This window comes from Molothrus ater, chromosome W, assembly GCF_012460135.2.
Source record: "Molothrus ater isolate BHLD 08-10-18 breed brown headed cowbird chromosome W, BPBGC_Mater_1.1, whole genome shotgun sequence".
Classification (NCBI taxonomy): Eukaryota; Metazoa; Chordata; class Aves; order Passeriformes; family Icteridae; genus Molothrus; species Molothrus ater.
In genome coordinates, this window is record NC_050510.2 from 277491 (window position 1) to 305374 (window position 27884).

At 43.8% G+C, this 27884-nt stretch overlaps 1 protein-coding gene across 1 annotated transcript in view; it reads right to left on the reverse strand.

The window, feature by feature from the left end:
- LOC118701514 (guanine nucleotide-binding protein G(q) subunit alpha) overlaps positions 1-27884 on the reverse strand; it is a 195355-nt gene that overhangs the window by 154050 nt on the left and 13421 nt on the right. The window lies entirely within an intron of this gene.

Sequence of the window (27884 nt, forward strand, 5' to 3'; positions counted from 1 at the left end):
AAACCACACCTCATCAAGAGCCTTGCCTTTGCCAATGCCAACCAGGACTGCAGGCGAGTCATCAATGCGATGCCCAATCAACCCTCCCTGGCAGAGATGGTGGAGGTGTGCAGCAAGGTGGGAACACCTCAGCATGTTGCATCCATCGTGAAGCAAGAACTGGAAGGACAACTGGAAGGATGAATGGAAGAACAGATGGACAGAATGTTCCAAGCGCACAATGAAAGGATGAATAAAGTTTTTGCGAACTTTGAAAAGAAAAGCAACCATTCTGGAGGACAATGCTACAAATGTGGGGCATTTGGACACTTTAAGAGAAACTGCCCACAAATTCCAAGGACTGAAAAGCCGTTGGGCCTCTGTCCAAGGTGGAAGATCTCGGAGCGAACAATAAGACCACAGAAAATGGAAGTCAGCTCCAAAGCCAGCAATTTGCATGACCTGTAACAGCTTGTCGGAGAAATCAACTGGATGAGACCAGTCTTGGGGAACACAAATGATGATATCCCATCATTGCTCAATCTGCTGAGAGGAGACAATGACATCAAATCTCCCAGAACTCTTACACCTGAAGCGCAGAAAGAACTCGAGAAAGTTACAGAGGTCTCAAAAGACGATCCTCACAGACCTGGAGATGGCATCCCAAATTATCATAAAAGAAAGGACAAGGTTGCTGACAATGTCAGGCAGGAATTTTTCTACAATTCATTTACCATTGCAAAAAGATTATTTTGACTGGGCAATGCAAAAATCAAACGATTTGTTAATTGCTTTGTTAGGGTAGCCAGGCATTTGCACGATTCATTTTCCAGGTCACAGATTGCTGAAATCAAAATTTTGTTACAGGGAAAAACCAAGAATAATTGAGGAACCATTGGACGGGATAACAGTATTCACTGATGGTTCAGGGAAGACCCACAAATCAGTAATCACGTGGCAGAATTCGGTCACAGGGGAATGGGACGCAGATGTAAAAATAGTCCAAGGTTCACCACAAATTGTGGAATTGGCAGCAGTGGTCAGAGTCTTTCAATTGTTCCAGCAACTTCTCAATCTGATCACAGATTCAGCTTATGTTGCGAATGTGGTCAAACAATCGGAAGGTTCACTTTTGAAAGAAACAAGCAATGACATCTTATATTCATACTTATCATGTATGAAAACACTGCTGGAAAACAGGGAATATAAATATTTCATTACTCACATCAGAGCACACTTGTCCCTTCCAGGATTTTTAGCAGAAGGGAATGCCCAGGCAGACACGTTAACCATGCCCATTTCACAAACGTTACCGGATATTTTTGAGCGGGCAAGGTTGAGCCATGCATTTTTTCATCAAAATGCACAGGCACTGATGGAATCCTTTCACATCTCAAAAAGCCAGGTTAGGGAAATCATTAGTGCTTGCCCAGACTGTCAGCTTGTGCAGCCACCTGCATCCACAGGAGCAGTCAATCCGAGAGGATTGCAAAGCCTCCAGCCGTGGCAAGCTGATGTCACAAAATATCCATCTTTTGGGAAGCTCAAAAATATCCATGTCTCCGTTGATACGTTCTCAGGAGCAATTTTCGCATCATTACACACAGGAGAAACTGCACAACGTGCCTGTCGACACTTTTTGCAAGCAATTGCATCATTAGGGGTGACTCAGGAAATAAAAACAGAGAATGGTCCAACATATACAGGGAAGATGCTTGACAAATCTCTGAAAAAGTGGGGTGTCAGACATATATTCGGTATTCCCCACACTCCCACAGGTCAAGCAATCATTGAAAGAACACACCATACCCTGAAATCCCTTTTGGATAAACAAAAAAGGGGGGAGCCAGAGGCAACGCCTCACATGAGGTTGAACAAGGCATTGGATGTGCTGAATTTTCTCCACAGCTCCTTCTCAGAACCCACTCCACCAATTATCAGGCATTTTTTCTAACAGTACTCAGGCAAAACTAAGGGAGAATCCTTTAGTTTTGGTCAGAAATCCAGAAACAGGACAGATTGAAGGGCCTTTCATACTAATCACGTGGGGCAAGGGTTTCGCTTGTATTTCCACAGGGCGAGGTCCGAAGTGGGTTTTAGCGAGACACGTGAAGCCCTATCAGACTTGGACACAAGAAGATGGATCACGGAAACAAAGAGGCAAGCACACAGACGGAAGCAGAAGACAAGAACGTGGACATCTCGAACAGCACATAAAGAGTTCAAGGACTTGGGGTTTCTTTCAGGAGCTTGGGTGTCACGGCATGTCAAAGCTTCTCACAAGGAGTGAAGCCATGAGCTTGAGATTCGATCAAGTGTTGCTCATGTGCCTCATTCTCCCACCTACTGCCTTAGCCAATGGGGCAGATTTGCCCATGGTCCAGCCAAAACAAAATGTTTGGGAAGCTTTGGCCAATGCAGCAGGTTTAGACAGCATCTGCTTGACACATTCAAGGCCAGGGAAACCATTTTCAACATACTTGGTGGGCTTGCTGGTGAATGAGTGGCCAATTCCAAAAAACACCCCTTTAAAGATTTCACAGGTCATTTTGAATCCTGTGAATGAGTGGCGTCTTTGGACACAGTTCCTTCCTGTGGCTCCTTTTGAACCTCAGGAACTGGAAATTCTAGGGTCAACAAAAATGAATTTTTGCATAAAATTTGAGCTTCCAGAGGTGACACAAACAGAAAATAAGACAATTGATGTCACTCCAAATCATATAATTTATAGAAATGCATCTACTTGGTGCAAATACACCAAGGTGACAGCCAAAGCATCACTCCAGGTTTCACCACAGTTGCTACAGGGAATGTTTTTCATTTGTGGGGACAGAATTTGGCCTGGTATCCCTGCAAATGTCAAAGGTGGTCCATGCAGCATTGGGAAAATTTCATTGCTAACACCCGATTTGAAAATTTTAAAAGAGCAAAAGTATAAGGGGAAAAGATCAGTGGAACAATACAGTCCAAATTGTGATGACAATGTGCACACATGGGACAAGGCTCGGAGAATTGCAGTTGCAATTTTCTCACCACAGACAGCAGCAGGGGTGGCCTTGACTCAATTGGATCATATGGGTTGCTGGCTGAGCAAGCATGCTCGGGCTGTTTCTCTTACACTGAGTGAAATGTTAACAGACATCAACAGTGTGAGACGAGCAACCCTCCAAAACAGAGCAGCAATTGACTATCTGCTGCTGGCACATGGACACGGATGTGAAGAATTTGAAGGGATGTGCTGCATGACCATGTCAGATCATTCAAAATCGATTCATGAAAACATCAAAAGGTTACAAGAAAGCATTAACAAGCTTGGGGAGGTCACTAGATCCTGGACGGATGATGTGGTTGGATTTTTTAACCTTTCACCATTGTGGAGGGAACTTTTAAAGATAGGTTGTTATATTTTGATAGGGCTTGTAGTTCTTCTGCTCATTTTACCATGAATCTTCCAGTGCATGCAGCGGGCCATGAACAAAGTTGAAAAAGAGGTGGTTTTGGTGCAAACAGAAGAGGGAGATGTCAGGACCCAGGACATCCCTCTGGCTGTCCTGAGCAGCCAAGACCCCTGCCAGGGGTCTCAGAGACCCTGGCACAGAGCCCAAAATGCCTGTGGTTTTCATTATGACCCGTGGAGCAAGTTACCAAACTTAGATGAAGATCTGCAAGCCATGACAAATTAAGTAGAATGATAGTGAATTTATCACAAGGTGAAAAAGTAGATTTTGGGGTTTTTTGAATGGGGATTCAGGGGGCAAGATGGAGGGATCTGGGCGTGTCCTGCCTTTCTTCTTCTTCTTGGCCTCCATCTTCTGCTGTGATGTTGGCACTTTTAGATTGGTTTAGAGTAGAAGCTCACTGTCTAATATAGGTGATAGGTATTGGGAAGTTATCGCAAATAGTGTACACGTAGTTTTTAGTATAAAGACATAACACTGCCCCGGGGGCAGGGAGAATGCCTCTGACTGTCTTGCTGAGCAGACCTCGGCAGGACAGGAGAAAGAATTTTATAGATAAGATACAATAAACAACCTTGAGATTGAGAAATGAAGAGCCCTGACTCCTTCTTCAAGCGCCGGGCTCAAAAAAGAGACTTTTTAACATTTCTTGGGGTCACTCTGACCAGCGAGAGGCCCCGACAACACATGAAATCCATGGGGAGATGAAGGGTTCAATTTGATATCAAGCAAAGGCCTCCATGCCAAAGGAAGCAGATGTTAAAGTAGCTGTGATCCTATGGGAAGTTTGAACACAGAAGGAGAGAAGAGTAGTCCTGTGCCCCCAGGAGAAGACCTCTGTTCCCAGAGATGAAGATGATTTTAGAGATAGATAATGAGAACTTTTGCCTTTGAACAGCTCATCTTTAAAACACTACCCCATAAGTTGACATGGCCCATAAACACAGCTGCGGGAAAAACTTGTGGAAAATGGGAAGGACTTCATGATTGCAGATTTCTCTGGGCAGCTGCTATTCGTGAGAGAGCCATGAGAGGACTGTTTTTTTTCTTGTGGAGAAGTCTCCATAATCTTAATAAGAGGGACTTCTCTCCCTAAGTGAACTGAAGAAAGACTATTCTAGGGGTGGTAAACTGACTGAAATTTTTGGTTTTGTTTCTTTACATTGTCCATGGGAAAGAAAAGGTTGTGGGGGTAGGAGAAGTGTTCTGAAGGCTTTTTTCTGATTCTTATTACTCTTTCTTTTAGCTACTGTTAATAATTTTTTCTCTATACTCTTTTTAACTTTTGAGCCCGCTTTGCCTTCCTCCTAATCCTATCTCACAGCAGGAAGTGAGTGCACTGGTGATTGGCCAGCACTGAAACCCACCACACTCTTTGGTGCGTTGGCCAGGAATTCTCAAAATTGGTGAAATCTCAAATTGGTGAACCAAAACCACTACACGAAATTGGTGTTTCTGCCCGGTTTTGAACTGAAACCACCACATCATCTGGTGGAGAATGCAGTTAATTGATGAACACTGTGAGATAGGGAATTAATTGAGAGAAATGAATGGCAAGGCACATATTAGGTCATAAGGTTAAGTAGAATGATAATGAAAAGTTGAGGTTGCAGAACCAAGTATTCTACTTGTAATTTCATCAAAGGGATGCTTCCCCAAATTACTCCTAGGTACTATGATCAAGTTTAACAGCTTGCAAAAGCCTTAAAGGCTCAGTTAAATGCCAAGAGTTGGTGGGTAACCCCAACCCGACAAGTAATAGTGTCACAAGTAATAATGAAACAGATAACAGAGAAAGAACATAATGAAACTCATTGGGGAGGAGAAGCAATGATGGAGAACTTAAAAACACAGGTGCTTAGTATCAGGATGGTAGGAATTATTAAGAGTATAGTAGGGAAATACTGGATTTGTCTACAAAACAACCCAAAAATGCTTAAAAGGCCACCACTAGGAACTATTAAGAAAGGAAATAGTGTGGGAGATTACTGACAAATTGATTTCTCCAAGTCACCTCAGCAGGATGGATCTAGGTACCTCTTGGTCCTAATAGATACCTTTTCTGGGTGACCCAAAGCTTTTCCCTGTTGAACCAACAAGGCAAGAGAAGTATCCCAATGTTTGTTTAAAAAAATTATATTCAGATTTGGGCTACCACTGTGTATGTCCTCAGACAGAGGACCTCATTTTGTGGCAGAAATAGTTCAGAATCTCAGCAGAAATCTGGGAATAAAATGGGATCTCCACATATCATGGAGACCACAATCTAGTGGGAAGGCTGAAAGAATGAATCAGAGCATAGAGGCAAATGAGTAAAATTTGTCAGGAAGCATCACTCAAGTGGCCACAGGCTCTTCCCCTGGCATTGTTGAGAATTAGAATTCATCCAAGCTCTAAGGAGAAGGTAAGCCCATATGAAATCCTCTATAGGGGACTATATCAGGCTGTAATTATACCTGGAGAAAATCACATAATAGGGAATCACAATTTGCAGGAGTATGTAATATCTTTGGGAAAAACACTTTCATCCGTGTATAGGTTTATTGTTTTAGCATCACCAGTGACCTTAGATGTTAAAGCACACCCTCAGGGTCCAGGAGATTGGGTATATCTTCAAACCTGGAATGATGAACCTTTAAAGGAAAGGTGGAAAGGACCATATTAAGTTCTGTTAACCACCCATACAGCAGCCAAGCTTGATGGAATCGGTCCATGGATTCATTACAGCAGACTTTAAGCCATACTGAAGTCTAAATGGAAAGTGGAATCAACTGGACCTCAACAATTAAAGTTTAATAAGATCCCACATAAACTGTACATGAGAGGACTACAAGTTATTGGGAAATAACGTGTAAACAAAGATATGTTACAATAGTGTTTGTATTTTTATTTTGATATTTCTATTTAAAGCAATATGAAGTTTTTAACTATCTTGTTAAGTGGACTAAGTTTAGCAATACCATTGAGATCAGGTCTGGGAAAACAATGGAGCTTCAATCTCCACCTGAAATTGATAGAGGACGTAACAAAGACAGATAATCTGAGTGATTGTCGGATATGTGTTCATATGCCTGAACATTTGGGAAAAGGAATGCACTTAATTGGAGTTCCAATCCCTACTGATATAAAATGGGCAACGTTGTGGGTAAGTACCTCATTTAATATAAGTCAAGAAGTAGATCAGGAATGGGATGTGGAGGAATCACTTTATCCTAGAACATGTATAAACAGATGTAATCCCCAAAAGGACTAGGTAAAGTGGATTGTGTTAACACCACTTTTGTAGGAAACCATATGAAATGTAACGTGATTGTTTTATTTTATAAGCAAATTAGAACCAAATTGTAGTAAACCCCATAGATTTAGGAAAAGCACCATGGAGGATATGAACAATAGGAATGCTGAAACAGCAAAAGAAAATTCCTGTTTTCTTGTCCTCCACCCCTTAACCTACCTCTGTAACCCTATAAGGCAATGTCATGTTAACCCCTTACCCATTGGTCAAGCTTGGATCCTTTCCAACCCTATAAAAGAAGCATACTGTACCCCATTAGGAGAGAAAGAAGAAGAGCAGAGACCCTTCACGGACCTCCCCAAATAAAGCCATCTTCGTGGAACAGCCTGCGCCTTCTCCTTCTCCTCTCTCTCCGTCTGCTGCAGCCTCAAGCCCAGGGCACCACTACCTAGCAAGCAGAGCTGAAATCCTGAGAGCTTGCAATCACTACAGAGCTGATAATCACCATGCTTGCTGGATGGTAGCCCTGCGGTCTTGGCATGAGCGAGCGAGCTTCGGGCACCCGGTCCCTACCCAGGGACTGAGCTCCTGAGCCCTAGTGCTCTGCATTATGATAAGGCCAAATAAGAGGCTTTATTAAAGTGGCAGCCCAACGACTTCGGATTCGGACCCCCCCCCAGAGGCGATATCCGTCGGTTGAGCAACGAAGCCCCCCTGGGGTTTTCTGTGATTGCCTGTTCGGGAAGCCGCTCCTTCTGTGAAGGGACTTTTCGTTTTAGAAAATCCTTTCCCCAGGAGGGTCAGTTCGACACTCAAAACTTACATCTGAACGACAGAAAGTTCCGAGGAGAACTGACGCAGCAGACCCCTTCCACAGATCTTGGACCCCAGGAATTGTAAGTATTAGCTAATATTGCGCGCATAACTTTGGGGCTCTAAAACTTTTTTTTCGGGTTTTTTTTCTTTTTTTTTTCACGTTTTTTCTGCTGGAAGGGCTAACCATTAACATGGGTAAAATTTTTAGTACTTTAAAACTAAGTAAAACCGAGAGAGAGATATATTCAACTATTTTAGAAATCTTATCTGCTAACAACTTCTCCTTTTCTAAAGGCAAGCTCTCAAAAACTAATCTTAAAAAATTTGTAACTTGGATTATTTCGCAATACCCTGATACTGATAAGAAAGCAGTCATTGAAAATTCGTTTTGGGATATGATCGGGAACACAATATATATCTCCCAAACAAACCAGGATTTCTCTGTAACTAACTATTTGCCTTTATTCCATATAATAACTAAAACCGTTGAAAGATTTAACAGAGAAAAAATCTTGCAGGGCTTAACAGATACTTCCTCTTCAAATAGTAACAAGATCGATAAGGACTCAGAGGAATGTCACTTGCATATCTCACACCACCCCTTTGGTCCTAAAGTCCCTCTCGCCTCCGTTACTCCTAAAGCAGAGGTTACGCTGCCCACCCTAGTTCCCCCCGCCACATCCTCCACTCCTGCAGGACCTGCGCTGCCCAACTCCGCGAATCCTATCTTATCTGTAACTCCACACATCCCCCCTACCCCTGGCTCGGCTTCCTCCTTGCTTCCGGTCCCGGGGGTCCCTTTTCCTGCCTCTGCCGCCCCCTCCACCCCTGCGTCGGCTCTTCCCCCCGCTGCTGGGTACCCCCCCACCCCTGCGCTGATGTCCCCCACCATCCCTCCCGCCGCCGCGCCCGCCGCCCCCGCTCCCCCCGCCCCAGCTCCGACCGGCCCGGCCCCTCCCGCGGGCTCCCCGAGCCACACCCTCACCGCTCCCGAGGCCTTGTCCATCCCCGCCCCCTCCCCCTGCTCCCTGCCTGCCACAGCAGGGACACCTCACACAAGCACAGTCCCAGACACCCCCCACGGTGCTACCCCCCCCACCCGGTCCTGTGCGTGCTGTGCTGCCATCCCAGCTCCAGTGGCACCTCCCCCCAGCCAGGTCATGCCATGTCTCCCCCCCCAGCCATTGAAACCTTTGAAAAACGCTTCTAAACGAAAAAAGCGCAAGTCACGGATAGCAACCCTCCCTCAGTCCTCCTCAGAGGACCAGAGCTCTTGCAGTGAATCTGATTCTGATACGATCCACACGGATCCATGGGCTCGTATTAAAGTAGAAGCGACAAAGGCTGGAGACTGGGAGCTGGCACAGAAGATTAATGCTTTCCCAGTAGAATATAAGCAAGGACGGAATGGTGGTGAGTCCGCTATAAAGACGTGGAAAGCTAACTCCAATAAGGAACTAGTGCAATTAAGAAATATAGCCAAAGAACATGGGCGAAGCTCACATATTTTTAGAAATTTCTTAGAAGCCATGTTCTCAGCACATGTCTTACTTCCCCACGATGTAAAAAATATTTCACACTGCCTCCTGTCCCCAGCAGAATATTTGTTATGGGACAGGCATTGGAAAAGACATTTAAAAACGCTATCAGATTCATATTCTGCGGATGCTAATAAGACGAATTTTACAGTAGCCCAACTAGCTGGTGAAGGTGACTTACAGAAACCAGCAGACCAATTGGAAACCTTGAATAAAGAGGCACTGCAGGACATCGCTCTTGCAGCAAAAACCTCTTTACTTCTCGTGCATGATGAGTCAATGCCAACAATGCATTTTTCTGCTATTAAACAAGGGACAGATGAAAGTTTTATCAAATTTGTGGACAGACTTAGAGATGCTTTGGAGAAACAGATCGAGAGCACAGAGGCAAAGAAGGAACTCTTATGTAAACTTGCCTTGTGTAACTCTAATGAAAAATGCAAAGCCATTTTGAGGTCTCTACCCATGGATACAGACCCCACCATAGAGCAAATGCTGGAATGCTGTACACGTCACACGTCCACGGAAAATACAGTGGCCCAAGCAGTTGCTAAAGGTATTGCTGAAGGAGTTTCTGGTGCATATGCAGTAATAGCTTCTAAAGACCAACCTAAATGCTATCACTGTGGAGATCTTGGACATTATATAAAGGACTGCCCAGAGAGATCACACCCCCGATACCACCGTAACAATTACCAAAGACCCCAGAATCAGCAGCGCTACCAGCAGCATTCGGGAAACTTCTTGCCCCGCCCGGTCGAGCCCCGGGCGCTGACAACAAATCAAAGGCCACCCAGACCCAACCCCGCACCAGCCCAGGATGTTCCGGACCACAAGAAGAGGATCCAACCCACGGGGCAACCCAGATGGGAACCCGCCGTCAACTGGTAACTGCTTTGTCCATTGACTTTAATAATGAGAATGTTCACCGTGTTCCCACAGGCAAATATGGGCCAAAAGGTGGTCCTTCGCATATTTTAATTATAGGTGACTCTCTTAATAGCCCAAAGGAGATCTTCGTTGTTCCAGAAGTGCTGACAGTGCAGCCAGGACAAGAGATTCTCGTCCAGGTATGCTGCATAGACTCACCATTTTTTCTTTCAAAGGGAACTCCAATAGCACAAGCCTTTTTACTCCCAAAGGATCACAGGGAACAGATTCCTCTCAACCCTACAGCTATGTGGGCACAAGTTGTGGGACCATCCAAGCCTACCATCGAGTGCGGCCTCACCTGCAAAGGCGAGAAGACCCACCTACCAGGGATGCTGGACACTGGTGCTGATGTGACCATCATTGCCCGCTCAGAATGGCCAGCACACTGGGATCTACAACCTGTTGCAGGCATGATTTCAGGGATTGGTGGAGCCACAGTGTCCATGAGAAGCAAGAACAACATCCTTGTGGAAGGGCCTGAAGGCAAGCTGGCAACCATTCGTCCATTTGTGGTAAGGGCCCCCATCACCCTTTGGGGCAGAGACGTTCTATCCCAGTGGGGAGCTTCTCTACATATTCCCACTCAGGATTTCTAATTGGGGTCACTGAAGTAAGCGCGCTGCCAGAAACACCTCGTCTCACCTGGAAAAGTCACAAGCCACTCTGGATTGAACAGTGGCCCCTCAATAAAGTCAAACTGCGCGCCCTAAACACCCTCGTGGAAGAACAGCTCGCAAAAGGCCACATAGTGGAGTCCAACAGCCCTTGGAACTCTCCAGTCTTCGTTCTACCAAAGCCTGGGACAAACAGGTGGAGGCTCCTCCACGACCTTCGCAGAATCAACGAGGCCATCGAGGACATGGGCCCCCTCCAGCCTGGCCTGCCCTCCCCATCGATGCTGCCTAGAGACTGGATACTTGCTATCATAGACATTAAGGACTGTTTCTTCAGCATTCCTCTGCACCCTGAGGATGCTCCACGGTTTGCTTTTTCCGTTCCCTCTCTTAACAAGGAGGCCCCGCTCAAAAGATATCATTGGCGTTATCTTCCTCAAGGACTAAAAAACAGCCCCACTATTTGCCAGTGGTACGTGGCTCACATCCTGTCTCCCATTCGGAAATCATTCCCCGATGCTATCATCCATCACTACATGGATGACATCCTGGTGTGTGCTTCAGACAAAGCTTACTTGGACAATACAGTTAAAAAGACTATTGAAACCATAGAAAAGGCAGGAATGGAGATTTGTGAGGATAAAATCCAGTACACCAAGCCATGGACTTACCTTGGAGTCCAGATCCGGGAAAGGACCATCGTACCTCAGCAGCTCACCATAAATGACGACCCAAAAACCCTCAGGGACTTACACAGCTTGTGTGGATCCATCAACTGGGTACGTCCACTGCTAGGAATTACAACAGAAGACCTTGCTCCCTTGTTCAACCTTCTTCGCGGACCTAAGGACCTGGACTCTCCCTGCACTCTCACAGAAGAAGCCAGAGGTGCCATCACTAAAGTCCAGGAAGCCCTGTCTTCATGCAAAGCCCATCGCTTCGAGCCCAGTCTGCCTTTCAAGTTCATCATCCTGGGAAAAGCACCTCGATTCCATGGACTGATATTCCAATGGGACTCACAGCTTCGAGACCCTTTGTTGATACTGGAATGGATCTTTACAAATAGCCAGCCCACAAAGACACTTACCACCTACCAGGAGGTCATAGCACATTTAATAAAAAAGGCAAGGACTCGCCTTCGATCTCTTTCAGGTTGTGAGTTCGAATGCATATACTTACCAATAACTCTTACAGACTTTGAGGATTTGATCCAGACCAATGAAAGCCTCCAGTTTGCCCTGGATAGCTACACGGGCCAAATTTCAGTTAAGATCCCAAAACACAAACTCTTTAACCCTGATGTAACCTTCCATTTGATTCCAAAACAAATCCAAAGTAGCAAACCTCTCAAGGCTCTAACCCTCTTTACAGATGGCTCAGGGTCTTCCCACAAGTCGGTGGTTACATGGAGAGACCCCCAAACACAAGATTGGCACTCTGACATACAAATAGTGGAGGGATCTCCACAGATCGCAGAATTAGCAGCCATTGTCAGAGCCTTTGAAAAGTTTGAAAATGAGCCTTTCAATCTGGTTACAGATTCAGCTTATGTCGCTGGGATAGCGATGAGAGCAGAACATGCTCTTCTCAAAGAGGTCTCTAATCCAAAGTTGTACCAACTGCTCTCTAAATTAATATCCCTAATCTCCCACAGAAAGCAACCTTACCATATAATGCATGTGAGGTCACACACAGACCTCCCAGGTTTTGTTGCAGAAGGCAACAGAAAAGCGGATGCATTAGCAATGGCAGCAGAAACTGCTAATGTTCCTAACATCTTTGCCCAGGCAAAGTTGTCACACGCGTTTTTTCATCAAAATATACCTGCCCTTATGAGAATGTTTAAGCTCTCAAAGGATCAGGCAAAGGCTATCGTGGCTACGTGTCCGAACTGTCAGAACTATCAGATACCATCCATGGGGATGGGAGTCAATCCCCGAGGTCTGAATAGCTGCCAGCTGTGGCAGACAGATGTAACTCACTTCGCACCTTTTGGAAGATCAAAATACGTGCATGTATCGGTCGACACGTTTTCAGGAGCAGTATTTGCATCATCACATGCAGGAGAAAATACCATGCACACAATAAAACACTTTCTCCTTGCTTTTGCCGCCCTGGGTGTACCAAAAGAGATTAAAACAGATAATGGACCAGCCTACACTTCCCGCAAGTTAAAGGAGTTCTTCAGTGAATGGGGAATAGCACACAAGACCGGCATACCTGTAAACCCCACAGGACAATCCATCGTGGAAAGGACACATCAAACCCTCAAAAGAGTCCTTGATCAACAGAACAGAGACATGAGAATCACATCTCCAGTGGAAAGACTTTGCAAGGCTCTCTACGTCATCAACTTCCTGAACTGTACAGCATCAGAGCCTGACCCACCAATACTTCGCCACTTTGCAAATACCACCCAAGCAAAGCTCACTGAGAAACCACCTGTGCTCGTGAAGGACCCTGAAACACACCAAATTTCTGGGCCTCACCAGTTGATTACCTGGGGTAGAGGATATGCGTGCGTGCTACTACCATCCGGTCCGAGGTGGTACCCCGGAAAAAACATAAAGCCATACCTAGGCACTGAGAACACTACTCCTGCAAACGGGGACAAGAACGCTCCAGAGGCAAACACAAGACCACCTCAAAACCAAACCAGCTCTGCCTGGAGACGAAGACGTCGCCGAATACCCACAAACACAAGAACAGACCACCCCATTACAAGACAGCAGACAAAACTGAAAAGCTAAACAACAGTCTGCTGCATCAGACCATAGATAGCCTTAACACAAAAGTGTTCTCTGAACTATATGTTGTTACACTGGGTTTTTTTTGTATTTAAAGAAAGAAAAAAGAAAAAAAAAAAAAAGAAACACCGTTATTCCCCCTCCCTAATCTTTTAAAACCCCTTAACCCTCTACCCACTCCTCCTCCCATAGTGTAGCTTAGAAATTAAAAGAAAAAGGGGGGGAGGAGGGGAACAAGAAAAGAACAAGGCAGAAAACCCTCTCATCATAAAGATAACAAATTCTGCTTATATTCCCTATCAGAAGCCCTATTCCTGCCCAAAGATGAAAAATATCTCCGTTGCTGCTGTCCTCATTGCTGCCTGGATGTTCTTCACCGTACCGTGTGCCTTCGGCTGGATTAGCCCACAGCCTAGCCATAATGTTTGGGTAACCTTAGCAAAAACATTAAAACAGGACAACATGTGCTTGTCCATGGGAAGCATTGATAACCCACTTTCCACATGTCTAGTAGGAATTCCCTTTGTAGCAGATGACTGGCCTGTCTATAACTCAGAGATTCTCCGCACCACAGGTAAGAGACCCAATGTGGTTGATACTTGGGACGAGTGGACAAAAATTCTGCCAGATGCTCGAGAGGAACCCCAAGAATTAGATCTGTTGGGGTCCTCCAAGGCCACATACTGCGTCAAATTTTACTTTAGACGTCCAAAAAACAATTGGCCAGAAATTGACCAGAACAAAAACACATATCGAAAAGAGATATCACCAATTAACAAAGCCTATAACTCTCACGATCGGTGCAATTACACGGCTCGTGTGATTTCTGTGTCCTCTCTCCATCCCAAAGTATTACCCAAGGGAATGTTTCTCATCTGTGGTGACAGAGTATGGGCTGGGATCCCCTCCCGACTCCAGGGAGGTCCCTGTACCCTTGGAAAACTTTCTACCCTTACACCAAACATCACCCTGTTACATAATTGGAAAAAAGAAAGCGAATCAAAACGACAAAAAAGGTCCTATACTGAATTTGATGAAAATTGTGATCCTAAATTATACGATTGGATCAAACCAAAAAAGATTGCTGTCTCCCTGTTTTTACCCTGGGTAGCTGCAGCTAAAGCCCTCGGTGAAATCAATCACCTTGGGTGCTGGCTCAGTAAACAAGCTAACGCTACATCTGCAGCCTTGAGTGATCTCTTAAAGGAAGAAGAAACCACAAGACAGGCTTCGCTCCAAAATCGAGCAGCAATCGACTTCCTGCTGCTTGCCCATGGACACGGCTGTGAAGACTTCGAAGGGATGTGCTGCTTCAACCTCTCTTCACGCTCGGAATCCATCCATGCGAACATCCAGAAACTGAAAGATCTCGTGAAGGACTTGAAAGTAGAAAGAATCCCAGACTGGGTCAATGAACTTTTTGGGCAATGGGAATTAACAGGATGGGCTGCATCCTTGATTAAGGGAATGTTGTTGATTCTCCTTGTAGTTGTTATTGTGTTAGCTATGTTCTCGTGCCTTGTTCACTGTTTCAAAAGAACTATAGCGAATGCCTTTTTTGTAAAAACAGAAAGTGGAGTTGTAGTAAACCCCATAGATTTAGGAAAAGCACCATGGAGGATATGAACAATAGGAATGCTGAAACAGCAAAAGAAAATTCCTGTTTTCTTGTCCTCCACCCCTTAACCTACCTCTGTAACCCTATAAGGCAATGTCATGTTAACCCCTTACCCATTGGTCAAGCTTGGATCCTTTCCAACCCTATAAAAGAAGCATACTGTACCCCATTAGGAGAGAAAGAAGAAGAGCAGAGACCCTTCACGGACCTCCCCAAATAAAGCCATCTTCGTGGAACAGCCTGCGCCTTCTCCTTCTCCTCTCTCTCCGTCTGCTGCAGCCTCAAGCCCAGGGCACCACTACCTAGCAAGCAGAGCTGAAATCCTGAGAGCTTGCAATCACTACAGAGCTGATAATCACCATGCTTGCTGGATGGTAGCCCTGCGGTCTTGGCATGAGCGAGCGAGCTTCGGGCACCCGGTCCCTACCCAGGGACTGAGCTCCTGAGCCCTAGTGCTCTGCATTATGATAAGGCCAAATAAGAGGCTTTATTACCAAATGGCTTTAGATATGATGTTGGCCTCCCAAGGGGGAGTCTGTACCATAACTAACAGTAGTTGCTGTGTTTATATTGATCAAACTCAGAAAGTAGCAACTAATTAGGAAACAATTTGGGGATTTCAGGAGTTGTTGGAAAAGATATCATCTTGGTTTCCGCACCTATCTCAATGGGTCAAATGGATTATAGTGACTGTGATGATAGTGATTATAGTCTTTGTAGGCATTTATGTGAACTTTTGTACTAAATTTTGTAACCCAAAATATTATATAGCTTTTAAGTGAGACTTGCTGAAAATTTCAACAAGTATCAAAGGGGAGGAATATTGGGAAAATGTTTAATTGTAATAAATAATGTTTAAGTCTTGTGCATTCCTTTAGCTTTAACAGACAGTGCTTAGTCCTGTATTCACCCATATCAGTGATTAATGTGTGCAAGTGGATATCTTAGCCTTGAGACTAAAGACTATGGGCCTGAGCAATGCTGATAAGAAGGTATATCTTGGCCAGACTACATCTCTGGGATGCATTCAAGAAGAGGAAAATGGGTTTTTTGAGGCCTGTGACCAAAAAAGGATAATTTGAGGAATGGGATGTTCCTTAAATGACTACCAGAGATCCTCTAATGCATATAAGTTCCAAGAAGTTATTTAAATACATAAAAGAATTCCCGGGACATTTAGCCCATATGTATAAGTTACATAGATATAAACTAGTCTGTTAGCTAGCTGCAGTGATAGGTGGAGATATTCCCTGCACACACAGCACCAAAATAAAGTAATGCTGCTTTCTAATACTGGAATTAGAGTGTTAGAGAGCTTTATTCCTGGTTTTTGGTGACAGGCTTGTCCATTGTACCACGCAGGGGGTATGGAGTCACTCACACTGCACAAGAAGTGGTAGAGTCCATTGGTGCACACAGAAGGGGGGGATGAAGTCTGTGTTGGTTTTGCACAGCCTGGTTTTTGGTAGTGGGGGGCCACAGAGGTGGATTCTGTGAGAAGCTGCTAGAAGCTTCCACCATGTCCAGCAGAACCAATCCCTGATGGGTCTGAAGATGGACATGCTGCTGGCCAAAACTGGGCCAATTAGAGATGTTGGTAATGCCTCTGTGATAACATATTTAAGAAGAAAATCAAAATAAAGTGGGGCACAGTTTTTTCTAGCCAGAGAAGAGGAGGAGGTGAGAACATGTTAGAGGAACAACATGGAGACACCAAGGTCAGTGAAGAAGGAGGGGGAGGAGGTGCTCTAGGCACCAGAGCTGAGATTCCTCTGCAGGCTGTGGTGATGAACATGATAAAGTAGGCTGTCCCCTGCAGCCCATGGAGGTCCACAGGGATGCAGAGATCCACCTGCAGCCCATGGGGGAAGTGCCCACGCTGGGGCAGGACAATGCCTGGAGGATGCTGTGATCCAGTGGAAGAAACGGTGAAGAGAGCGGGCCCCTGCTTCCAAGCTGGAGCAGCCTGTCCTTGGAGGACTGCACCCTGTGGAAGAGTGACCCATGCCACAGCAGTTTTGGGAGGACTGCTGCTTGTGAGATTGGAACCATGATGGAGTTCACGGAGAACTGTCTCCCGTGGGAGGGACCCCACGGTCTCACAGGGGAATGACTTATTTCCCTGAGCAGCAGAAAAAAGCCTCAGGTGACGAACTGACCAGGACCCCCACCCCCGTCTCCCTGCACTGTCAGTGGGAAGGAGGGAGGGGTTGGGGAAAGAAAAGTTGTTTTTAAGGGCTTATTTTATTTCTCATTATCCTCCTTTGATTTTGTTAGTAATTAATTCACTTTGTACTTCTAAGTTGAGCCCGTTTTGCCCTTGGAGTGTTTTCTCCCAGTCCTTATCTCAACTCATGAACCCTTTGTTTAGTTTTTCCTCTCTTCTGCCCAGCTGTGGCAGGGGAGTGTGAGTAAGCGACTTTCATGGGTGCCGGGAATTTGGCCAGTGTCAAACCATGATAAGTCCCTTTTTTAGCATGTAAAAAGGGGTATCAAGTCCATTGTAGTTTTTGAAATGATGCTAAATAAACCCAGCATAGATTAGGGGGATGCCCTTGGCCATGGTTGTGCAAAATTAGGAAAAATTTTTAGGTACAGTAGAATTTTGCAAGGACTGTGCAATAACATTGTGCCAGGAGAATTGGCCAGCTATAACCTGGTCTGTTTGCTCAGCAGGGCAATGACCATCACAAAACTTTAATGACACACTTGCAGTTAGTGTCTTTGTAGACCAGGCAGCCCCCAACATCAGAAGATATTTTAAGAAACATATGCCAGTGTGGCAGGGACCAGTACAGATGGGGGACTGTTGGTCTCAACACAGACCCTATGTATTAAAATAAAGGGAGACAGGATTCTATTCCCCTAGAAGACAAGAAGAATATCCAGAAGCAGACAAACCAATACTTAGCCCAATGCATTTTGAAGTATTCCATTAGATGAAAAAAATTAACTTTCGTTTTCCTTGCCTTGGAAAAGACAGCAACTAACTTGGACACGCTTTTCCCAAGAATTTTTTGGATCCACTACCATTTTTTCCATGAATATTGGAGGTTGATTTAAAGGGTATGAAATCACCATGCAAATCAGGTTTTCTATAGTGTGTAGATGATTTGTTATTAGCAAGTAGTGATGAGAATGCCTTTATATTACACTATAAATTTATTTGTTGCCCTGGTGAAAAGAGGACACCATGCATCTGCATCCAAACTTCAGCTGGGTCAAAAGAAAGTTACATATTTAGGCTTGCTTTTGGGAAAACAGCAACAGACTTAAGCAAAGAACCCTGTATTTTTGCCTAATTCGGTAGTTTGTTTTACTTGTTTTTGTAGTTTGCCTAAAATATTGCAACTTTCATTTTATAATTTAGCTTTACTTACTTAATTTTGCTTAAACTTTGTAACTTTTAATCTATAGTTTGGTTTTACCATATAACCAACATTCGTAGCTTTGTTTTAATTACTATTAGCTCATACTGGAATATTGATAGCATGGGGCTGAGAAGATGAGCAAACCTTGCCAGCTGTGGCTTGATCACAATGACCTAAGACCTTCAGAGCACTAAATAAGTCAAAACCTGTCTAGATGAAAGTCTTAACTTTTGCCTTGATGAGTGTTGAAGATTGCAATGCAAGTTGTTTTCCATTACCATCTGTATGGCAGATTACCTTTATCAAGTGGGCAGTTTGCTTTATCTCTCTCTTTGAGTGACCACATTCACACCTCCCTTGGGTGGGGACATCTGCTGATAACAGACTATTGAATGTCACTGCATGACTGATAAGAACTATAACATCCCATTGTGAGATGCTCCGCCCAGAGGGAGGAGCCAAGCATTGCTACCCAGATATAATCCAGAAGTTTTTGAAACACCCTCATGGCTTTCTCCATCGGATTCCCCAGAAGAACAGCAGCTGTCTCTTCTTCCACTGGATCTTCAGAGGAGGAATACACCCTTCTCTGCAGATCCCCCTTGCTCCAACAGAACCACACCTGATACTTCAGGAGGACTGCAGCCACATTTCCAATTGGACTGCCACCAACACCCTGACCCACAGGGTGTCAGGTTGGGTTCTGACTCTGTCAGTGTTGTTCTAGTGTACTGCATTGTTTATTTTATCCTTTTTTTTTTTCCTGGTAAAGAACTGTTATTTCCTGCTCCCATATTTTTTGCCTGAGAGCCCCTTAATTTAAAATTTATAGAAATTCGGAGGGGTGGGGAAGGGTTTACATTCTGCATTTCAGAGGAGGCTCCTGCCTTCCATAGCAGACTCCTGTCTTTCCAAACCGAGACACTGAGGTTAATTGTATGAGTCTTATGTTACCAGATAAGAACTGCACAACTCAGCACAAGAGGAATTTGACATGTGCGCAAGCCTATAAGTTCAAACAGAGAACATGATGAGGAAGACTCTGGAATCAAATAAAACACCCTGAAACATAAAACAGGGGGGATGCAGTTCCAAACAGTGGACAATAGGTGACTATCTTGTTCCACGAGAACACAAAGGACTGAAAATCCAAGAAATATTAAATTACATACCTATTACTTAACAAAGGAGGACAGACTTTGGTCATGGTTTGGGGAATTTTTGAATATTACAATGTAAATAAACCTGAGGGAACAGTGATTGAGAACGTGTGCTTATGGAAAGGACACCCCTAGCATGTTCTTGACATTGAGTAAAGGAATGCTTTCTGAACCGTTTAGGCTGTCAAGTGATTTTCTTTGAATCAAGAGAATAGATCTGGAAAGAATAGGTGGAAAATGACACCACATGAGGTGAAAATACTGGTGAGACAGTGTGTGACCCAAGCTTTGATGCCACAACAGGCACATAGATATGAACTGATCTTCCTAATAGCAGATAATGGAATCTTAAAAAGATATAACACCTTGAATCCAGCAAGCCTAGTGCCTCTACCTGATGACGGAGAACATCACCAATGAGCAAATTATACATATCCCAAGTAAACCATGGACTGATTTAACTGATGTTCCCTCACATAACCCAGATACAGTTCTATTTGCAGATGGCCCATCCTACTACCTACAAGGGTAGTGATGGGCTGAGTGTGTTGTGGTGAGCCAGAAGCAGGTGATAGAAGCACAACAACTCCCAGCAAGGATGAGCTCACAAGGTGCAGAACTAGTAGGTTTGATGCATGCAGCACATCTGAGAAAAGGGAAACGAGTTAACCTCTATACGAATCAGATAGAGTTGCTCATTTTACTGCAAATATAATTGAACAGCTGTATAAGACTGAAGACAGAGAGAAAATTACATACACTGCATTGCCCACAATCTTTGGGACAAGTAGAAAAGATGAATAGGACATTAAAAGAAAAGATAGCAAAAATATACACGTGCACTAATCTGAAATGGCCAGAAGCCTTAAATTTGGCTCTTTGGGATGTCTGGAATACTCGGAGACAACCTGTAGGACTAATACACTAATACCAACATAAGTGCCTCTTTGAGAGGCACTTAGCTACACCAGGGACTTATATCCTAGCTAAGACCAGCGTGTTGGAAGGATATGAATGCCTGACTCAGTATGTTATAAGTATACAGAAAGGGTTCAAAGGGTGAAGAAAGTATGCAAAATGGTTTCAGCCCAGCCCACCTGAAATACAAGTATGTATTATACAACCTGGGGATGAAGTGTTAGTCAAGATATTTTCATGAAAATCCAAATTAAAACCTAATGGAAGTGACCATATACTGTCTTATAGTGTTCTCTGTTTTGCTGCTAAAGTCTTGGATACGGATAACCAGTTACACCATTTTCATATCAAACAAGTAGTGAATGATCAACCAGTTGGTCAATAACTGGCTTCTGAGACTCTTTCATGATTGTATCTTGATAATAATTTCTACCCATGATAACCTTGTTAGCCTTAATCCTGCAATGCTCATCACTTGCAATAATAAGGCAAATGGTTAAATGCCTTGAAGGGTTTATTTTCCCTTTTCTTTATGACAGTCTTATTAGCCTAAATCGTTATGTTTGTTACTTGTAACAATGTTGTATATAAGGGCAGTGGATAAATGCCTTGAAAGTCTGTTTCTTTTTTCCAATTAGTATATTAGCAGGAATGCTCAATTAAAACAAAGGAAGGACTGTTGAGGAATTCATGTGATGTAGGTAGCTCTGTTTGCAAGCTGCAGTTCAAGATGCGGATTGAGCTCTGGGTGGGACAGAGACAAGAGGCCGTGAACTCCCAACCCTTTGCATAACAAAGGATGATAAAAACAGTGGCGCCGGGCGCTAGGTGAATGGACACTGAGAAACATAACAGGAGCCTAAGAATCGGGAGGAAGAGACTTCCGCATGGACTGTGAGTGGATAAAAGCCATGGAGCTCCTTTGTTGGGGGTCCCTCCTCGGAGACACCAGCTAGGGCTGTTTCAGTGTTACTGCGCTGTGATTAAATGGCTTTATGGAACGAGACATCCGAGACTCTGCTAAGGGAAACCTGACTGTATGTGAGTGGCGTGTGCAGGGAGACGAGTGCCCGGGCACCCGTCGGCTAACTGGAGCCGCCCGCTTCGGTCCCAGCAGTTAGTCTTTGGCGTTGGGAGTGTGACTGCCTGAGTGGCTCCTGAATGGTCAGACTGGGAAGTTTCCTTAACATAGGCTAACAGTGTACTGAAAGAGTAGATTTGCTGATTAACTAGGTTCTTTTCAACACAGACACACAATGCCACAAGTGGAATAAAGGCATTTTTGCCACCTGCATTTTTGCAAACTGCTGTAAATTTTCTTTTTTCCCGTCACTTTTTAATAGCTATATTTGTTATATTTTCTTTTCTTGATTTTTGTTACTTTCAATTTCTGAACTATTGCAACTTATTTCAAACAAAATTTTTTGTCTAATTCTTCATGAACATTTCTAAGTTTCGGAAATATTTATAAGTAATATTTTCTGGATTACTCTTCTGTTTTATTCATGCAAACTAGTTTGCAAAAATCTCTATATTATTTGTTCCATCTTCCAAGCAAGTCCTATAAATAGTATTTTTTAATGGAATTATGACAAGTTCCCCAATATATTAAAACGTGAAGCTTAGTTCAAGCATTTATGTCTGGGTAACACAAAAATCTTACTACTCCTCGGCAAGCATTTCTAGTGCAACATAAGTTAGTAAAAGCTACTGCTTTGGTACCTTTGTCTCTTTTCCATATCAGCCTATAAATTGGGTGATAACAGTATCATCTACAAGAGTAATATATTCTCTCTACTCCCCCAACTTGAATATTTAGCATCAGTATGATACTTTTCCAAACAGAAAAGTTATTATATGAAAATAATTATTCATGGCGCTCACTTAAAAGCAAATTCCTTATCATTTAGAAACCAAATCATTCAGCGGGATCCAGGTCATAGTAATTAAATGGTTCAAAGACAAATAGAAATGTTTGTCCAAATATCTGGTGATTTACAACATAAACACACTATAAAGCAAATGGGGGAGAGAACAACCAATAAACCCCAACCAACAAAAACCCCAACATCCAAAACCTAGATCAGCCTGAATCAGTGTTTTATTTGAGAAATAATGGTGAGTGTGGATTCATTAATTTATCCAGGAACAAAATCTAGTGTCATTTCCAGCATTTTTCTGAAGAACTATTATTTCAGTGAGATTACTGGGAGGTAAATAAGGTCCATGATACTTATCATTGCAGAGATACTGTTAGCTTAAGAATAAACACTCTTAGGTAACATTTCTGTCACAATATACAATTGCAATAGTCTGCATTATTAGAAAACAAATCTACCTTGCTTGCTGACAGCCTTAAAAGTCTGCCCAAATTCAGAACAAGGTTATTGTGAAAGCATTAAAAGCTTGAATTTGCAATATCAATTGGTCAGTGAGGTTTTTCACTTAAAAAACACACAGAGAATCATTTTCTCTACTCTGAGAGAAAATGATAAGGGAATCAATTATTTCCTGTCTTGTTTCAAGTCATCTTCCTATAGATTTAATCTCTTCAATTAAATCATCCAAATTGGAAAACAGTGAGAAAGATCTTGACCTACAATCTCCAGAAAGAGTATTCATTAGTAAAACAATTAAATTAAAAAGGAGAATGCCAGGAAGGAAAACCTTAATTTACAAATGCAAGCCTAAACCTTATTTCTAGATGTATTGGGTTTGTGTGGCAAGATTTTAGTAGCAGGGTTCTACAGGGGTGGCTTCTGTTCTCACGATGTGCCCTTTCCCCTGCCTCTTTCGATAATGGAGGAACACTAGGAGGGATTAATAGGAAAAATCAGAAGTCTGCTTGCCCTTTTTAGAAAATAATTGATAAGAGCCAAGAATGATTAATTCAAGGCTAAAAATCTCCTATTTGTCAAGGCCTGTCTTCAAGGATTTCACTGCCTAGTTATCACAAGGGCACTGAAAAGCAGTTTTACATTTAAAAAGGAACCTACAGATAGATCTTGGCCTTTGCAAGATCTGACTTTATAGCACGCTTACATTAGTAAGTGTTGGGAAGGAAAGAGATGAGAATGTCAATTTCCCATGATCATTCTATTCTTTAACATTGTTCAGTACTTGTTTTCCCCTTTACCTCTCCCAATTACTATCCTTATTTCAAAATCATGCTCTGAGTCACAGCACCAAAAAGACTGTAGTGGGTTGACCCTGGCCGGATGCCAGGGACCCACCAAAGCCTATCATTCCCCTCCACAGCTGGACGGGGGAGAGAAAATATAATTAAGTGCTCATGAGTTAAGATAAAGACAAGGACAGATTACTCATTGTTTACCATCATGGGCAAAACAGACTCGAATTAGAGATAATAATTGAATTTATTCAACAAAATCAGAGCAAGATAATGAGAAGTAAAATAAGACCTTATAAACACCTTCCCCCCACCCCTCCCTCATTCCCAGCTCTACCTCTTCCCCCTCAGCAGCACAGGGAGATGGGGAATGGGGGTTACAGTCAGTTCATCTTTCTGCTACTGCTCAGGGAGAGGGGTCCTTCCCCTGCTCCAGCATGGGGTCCCTCCCACGGGAGATAGTTCTCCATGAACTTCTCCAAGGCGAGTCTGTCCCACAGGCAACAGTTCTCCACAAACTGCTGCAATGTGGGTCACTCTTCCCTGGGGTGCAGTCCTTCAGGCACATCCTGCTCCACTGTGGGTCCTCCACAGGGTCACAAGCCCTACCAGGAAACCTGCACCACCATGGGCCTCCCACGGGGTCACAGCCTCCTCTCAGGCATCCACCTGCTCTGGTGTGGGTCTCCTCCAGGGGCTGAAGGTGGATCTTTGCATCCCTGTGGTCCTCCATGGGCTGCAGGGGGACAGCTGCTTCACCATGGTCTTCACCATGGGCTGCAGAGGAATCCCAGCTCCAGTGCCTGGAGCACCTCTTGCCTTTCCTTCTCCACTGACCTTGGTGTCTGCATAGCTGTTCCTCTCACATATTCTCATCCTGCTCTTCACTGGCTGCAATTACATCTGTGCAATACCTTGTTTGGTTTTTTCTTCTTCTCAAATATATTACCACAGAGGTATTACCTCCATTTCTGATTGGCCCAGCCTTAGTGAGTAGCATGTCCATCTTGAAGCCACCTGGCATTGGCTCTGCCAGCCATGGAGGAAGCTTCCAGTAGCTTCTCACAGAAACCACCCCAATAGCCTTCCCATTACCAAAATCTGTCCATGCAAACCCAATATAGTTACTTAAAGGCTTTGTTTTGTGTGCAAAGGGAATTTGCTGGCAGTAGACTGAACCTCTGAGCACTGGGCAGAAGACCTGAGTTTTTTATAATGATCAAACCTTATTTATCAGGAGGTGTTGGTACTGGTGTGGTATGATGCTGACCACACTGGGGTTTATTACACCAGGTCAGTTCTTAATGCCTCTTGGCTTACAGTCAACTACTTGAAGCTGCATTCTGCTTCAATCCTGTAGATGTTCAGAGCTCAGTTGAAACATAGACCTAGGCTATCTATTGGAGCCCATAATCCAAAGTAACAAGATATCCTGCTGTCTACCCTACATGATAGACTACTAGCAGAGGCTGCTATTCCCTGAGAAGTCTGCTGGCCTACTACTGCTGGAAGTCCTGAAAACTGCAGAACTAAGGTTTTCACAGATTTTCCTCAAGCAGCCAGTCATAGCGGCCCAGGAGTGTCTGCAAAATAATATTTTATAAATCCCTAGGCACACAAGGAACTGATAGGTGAGGGACAACATAGTAAGATTCCAGCCACGCTAATTAAATGTCTGGGTGAACTGGTAACATAGCTCATACACATCTGCAAGATGATGCTGCAGCATGCTCACTGTGAACTCACTAGCCTCAAAATCCCTGCCCACCAAGCAGAATGAGTCAGGGGTTTAAAAGTTCTACTACACAAGGAAACTCATTTTCAGGGAGTACAAGAGCTTGGACTGCATGAGTCAGCGCTGGAGAGCAGGAGTCAAATCCCAACCATGTTTCAGCTATGTTTATTCACATCTGAAAATTATACATAACCTGCTAGTCACCACAAGCACATAGGACAACATAGTCCCACAGGCTCCAAATCCTCATCTTGGTGAGATTGTCTGGCCATGTCCAAAAGCTAGACTATGATCAAAGAGAGAAGATGTACTGTAAGTGCTGGGGATTATAAATTTACTTTAAAAAATTACTTATAGAATATTAGAAATTAATTGGGTAAGTTTAAGCTTAATTGTAACTTACAGCTTAGCATGAGTGGGCTCAGCTCAAAACTTAGCAGAGGTGAACTCTAAAAGAACTCTGTCAGCATGAATTGCTAAGCAGGGGAGAAAACAGAGGAAGATTGGATACCTTCAGAGAAGGGTTGAGACCCTAGAGGGCCCCAAGGCTGGCCCAAGCTGGAAGATAAGAGCAGTTAATGGCCTGCCCAGGTGGACATGAAGAAAGAATCCAATGAAGTATTGGAAGACCCAGACCACAAATCACCATTGGATCAAGAGGCATGCCTGGGGCACGTGAAGAGCATGTGAAGATCAGGTGCACAGACTGTGAGGGTATAAAGGCACAGGATTCTTTGTTCGGGGTCCCTCTCTGGAGCCACCAGCTCAAGCTGAAACAAACCAACTCTGCCTCAGAAGCCAGGGTCTGAACTTTTCTTAAACAAACAGCAACTCAGATGGGATCCTAGGTCTTGCCTCTGGATCCTCCTGACTCCAAATATCCATACTGCTGGCAGACAGGTGAGTTCATGGGGGCTCTTTGCAGTGGAAGCTTTCTCTCTAGAATGAGTTTAAATTCTGACACAGAGGCAAGTGGGATGCAGGTTCAAATTCAGCATTCCAAGGAGGCAGGTTTGAGTCCAGCCTTACTCTATAAGAGATGACAAGGAGTTTGTCTAAGAGAGTTTTAAGTCCTCTGAAAAATGGTACCTGTATTTTGGTAAAAAAGAAATTTGGAGTTCAAGTCACTGAAATTAGGTAAAAGGAAATTTGAGGTTAGAGCTCTGAAACAAGGTAAAACTGAGGAATATGGCCAGAGTAGAGAAGGGGATGCCCTTGGCTGAAATCCTCCAGAATTGAAGAAAAAATAAAACAAAACAAAAACAAAAGTCTGGAACAAAAGAACTGTTGAAAAAGTGTGCTATAGAATTGCATCAGGAGAAATGCCCATCTGTCACTACAAAAACAAGGATAAATCCATAGAAAACCTGGCCAGGTTGTGGTACACATTTGATCAAAACCATCAAACATCTTTAAGAATATCTTTAGAAAATCATCATTCTAATCATATGTGTTATTTGTTTTGAAGCCCCTAAAACAGTTACTTTCAAGAGATGATGGGTTAAAGCATAGAATATAAAGCAGTTATGGGAAATATTCAATGTTAGGAAACCACATAGAGCAATAAATTGGGTAAGGTATGGAACACAATGACAGGGAAGAGATAAGGACAGACAGTGATAAGTTAAGAACTGCTGGGTAAAGCACGTTTAGGGCCAACATGTCAAATTGACCCTGAGACCCTTGCCAAGGCCTGGAGACTAAGCCAACTACACCGGGAATTGACCAAATTTGGGGAGAGGTTCAAAAGTTTAAAGAGGAAGACTCCTCGAAGCTGATGAAGGCCGACCGGAACGACCCCTGAGAAGATCCTCAAAAGAGAAGTCCCCGCCCACGCTCCGCCTACACCACTCCCCATATGTATATGCATGAATATGATGTAATCCCAAACCTAAAACTGTATAAAAAGGTACGCTTTTGCTGTAAGGATTCAGAAATCCCATTTTAGGATTTCTCCGACGTCGTAATAAAATACCTCCTGCTTATTTGACTGAGTCTCTTAAGCAGTAATTTCTCGCCTTTTGGGGCAAAAATCGGCATCAGTTTATATGGGATAATTTGGCTTATGCAAGGAGAAAACCTAAAACTAAGTCAGAAAGCAAATGGTGATTGCAATCACAGAACTAGTATCTGAAATGGGGGAGGATGTTCCTCCCTACACTGCAGCTGCTGCGGCTGTTTCAGCCACTCTGCTTGCTTTTTCTTCTACCCCCTACCTTGGCAAACTGCAGCTGCTTTATCTCCTTCTGTCACTTTGCTCGCTGTCCCTTCGCTTGCTCCTGCTCCTACCTCCCTGCTGCTGCAAAATGCAGGGCTGTATCCTATGCCCCTGCACATGGTGCCAAATCCCACTGCTATGCAACATAGGGTTCTGCCAAGTAGTGCCCCAGTGTTAGCATTTTACAACCATTATCTGTGGTCCTCAGGAGAATTAACAGCTTGGGGAAGTAAAATGCCAAGGCTAAGGGAGGATGCTGTTTAGAGCTGTTTCAAGTTTAAATGTATATATAAAGGCTCATGTGCCTTATTTTCAGCTTTTGTGAGATTGGATGTGGCACTCAGTGCCATGATTTAGTCGAGGTGGTGTTAGGGCATGGGTTAGACTCGATGATCTTAAAGGTCTCTTCCAACC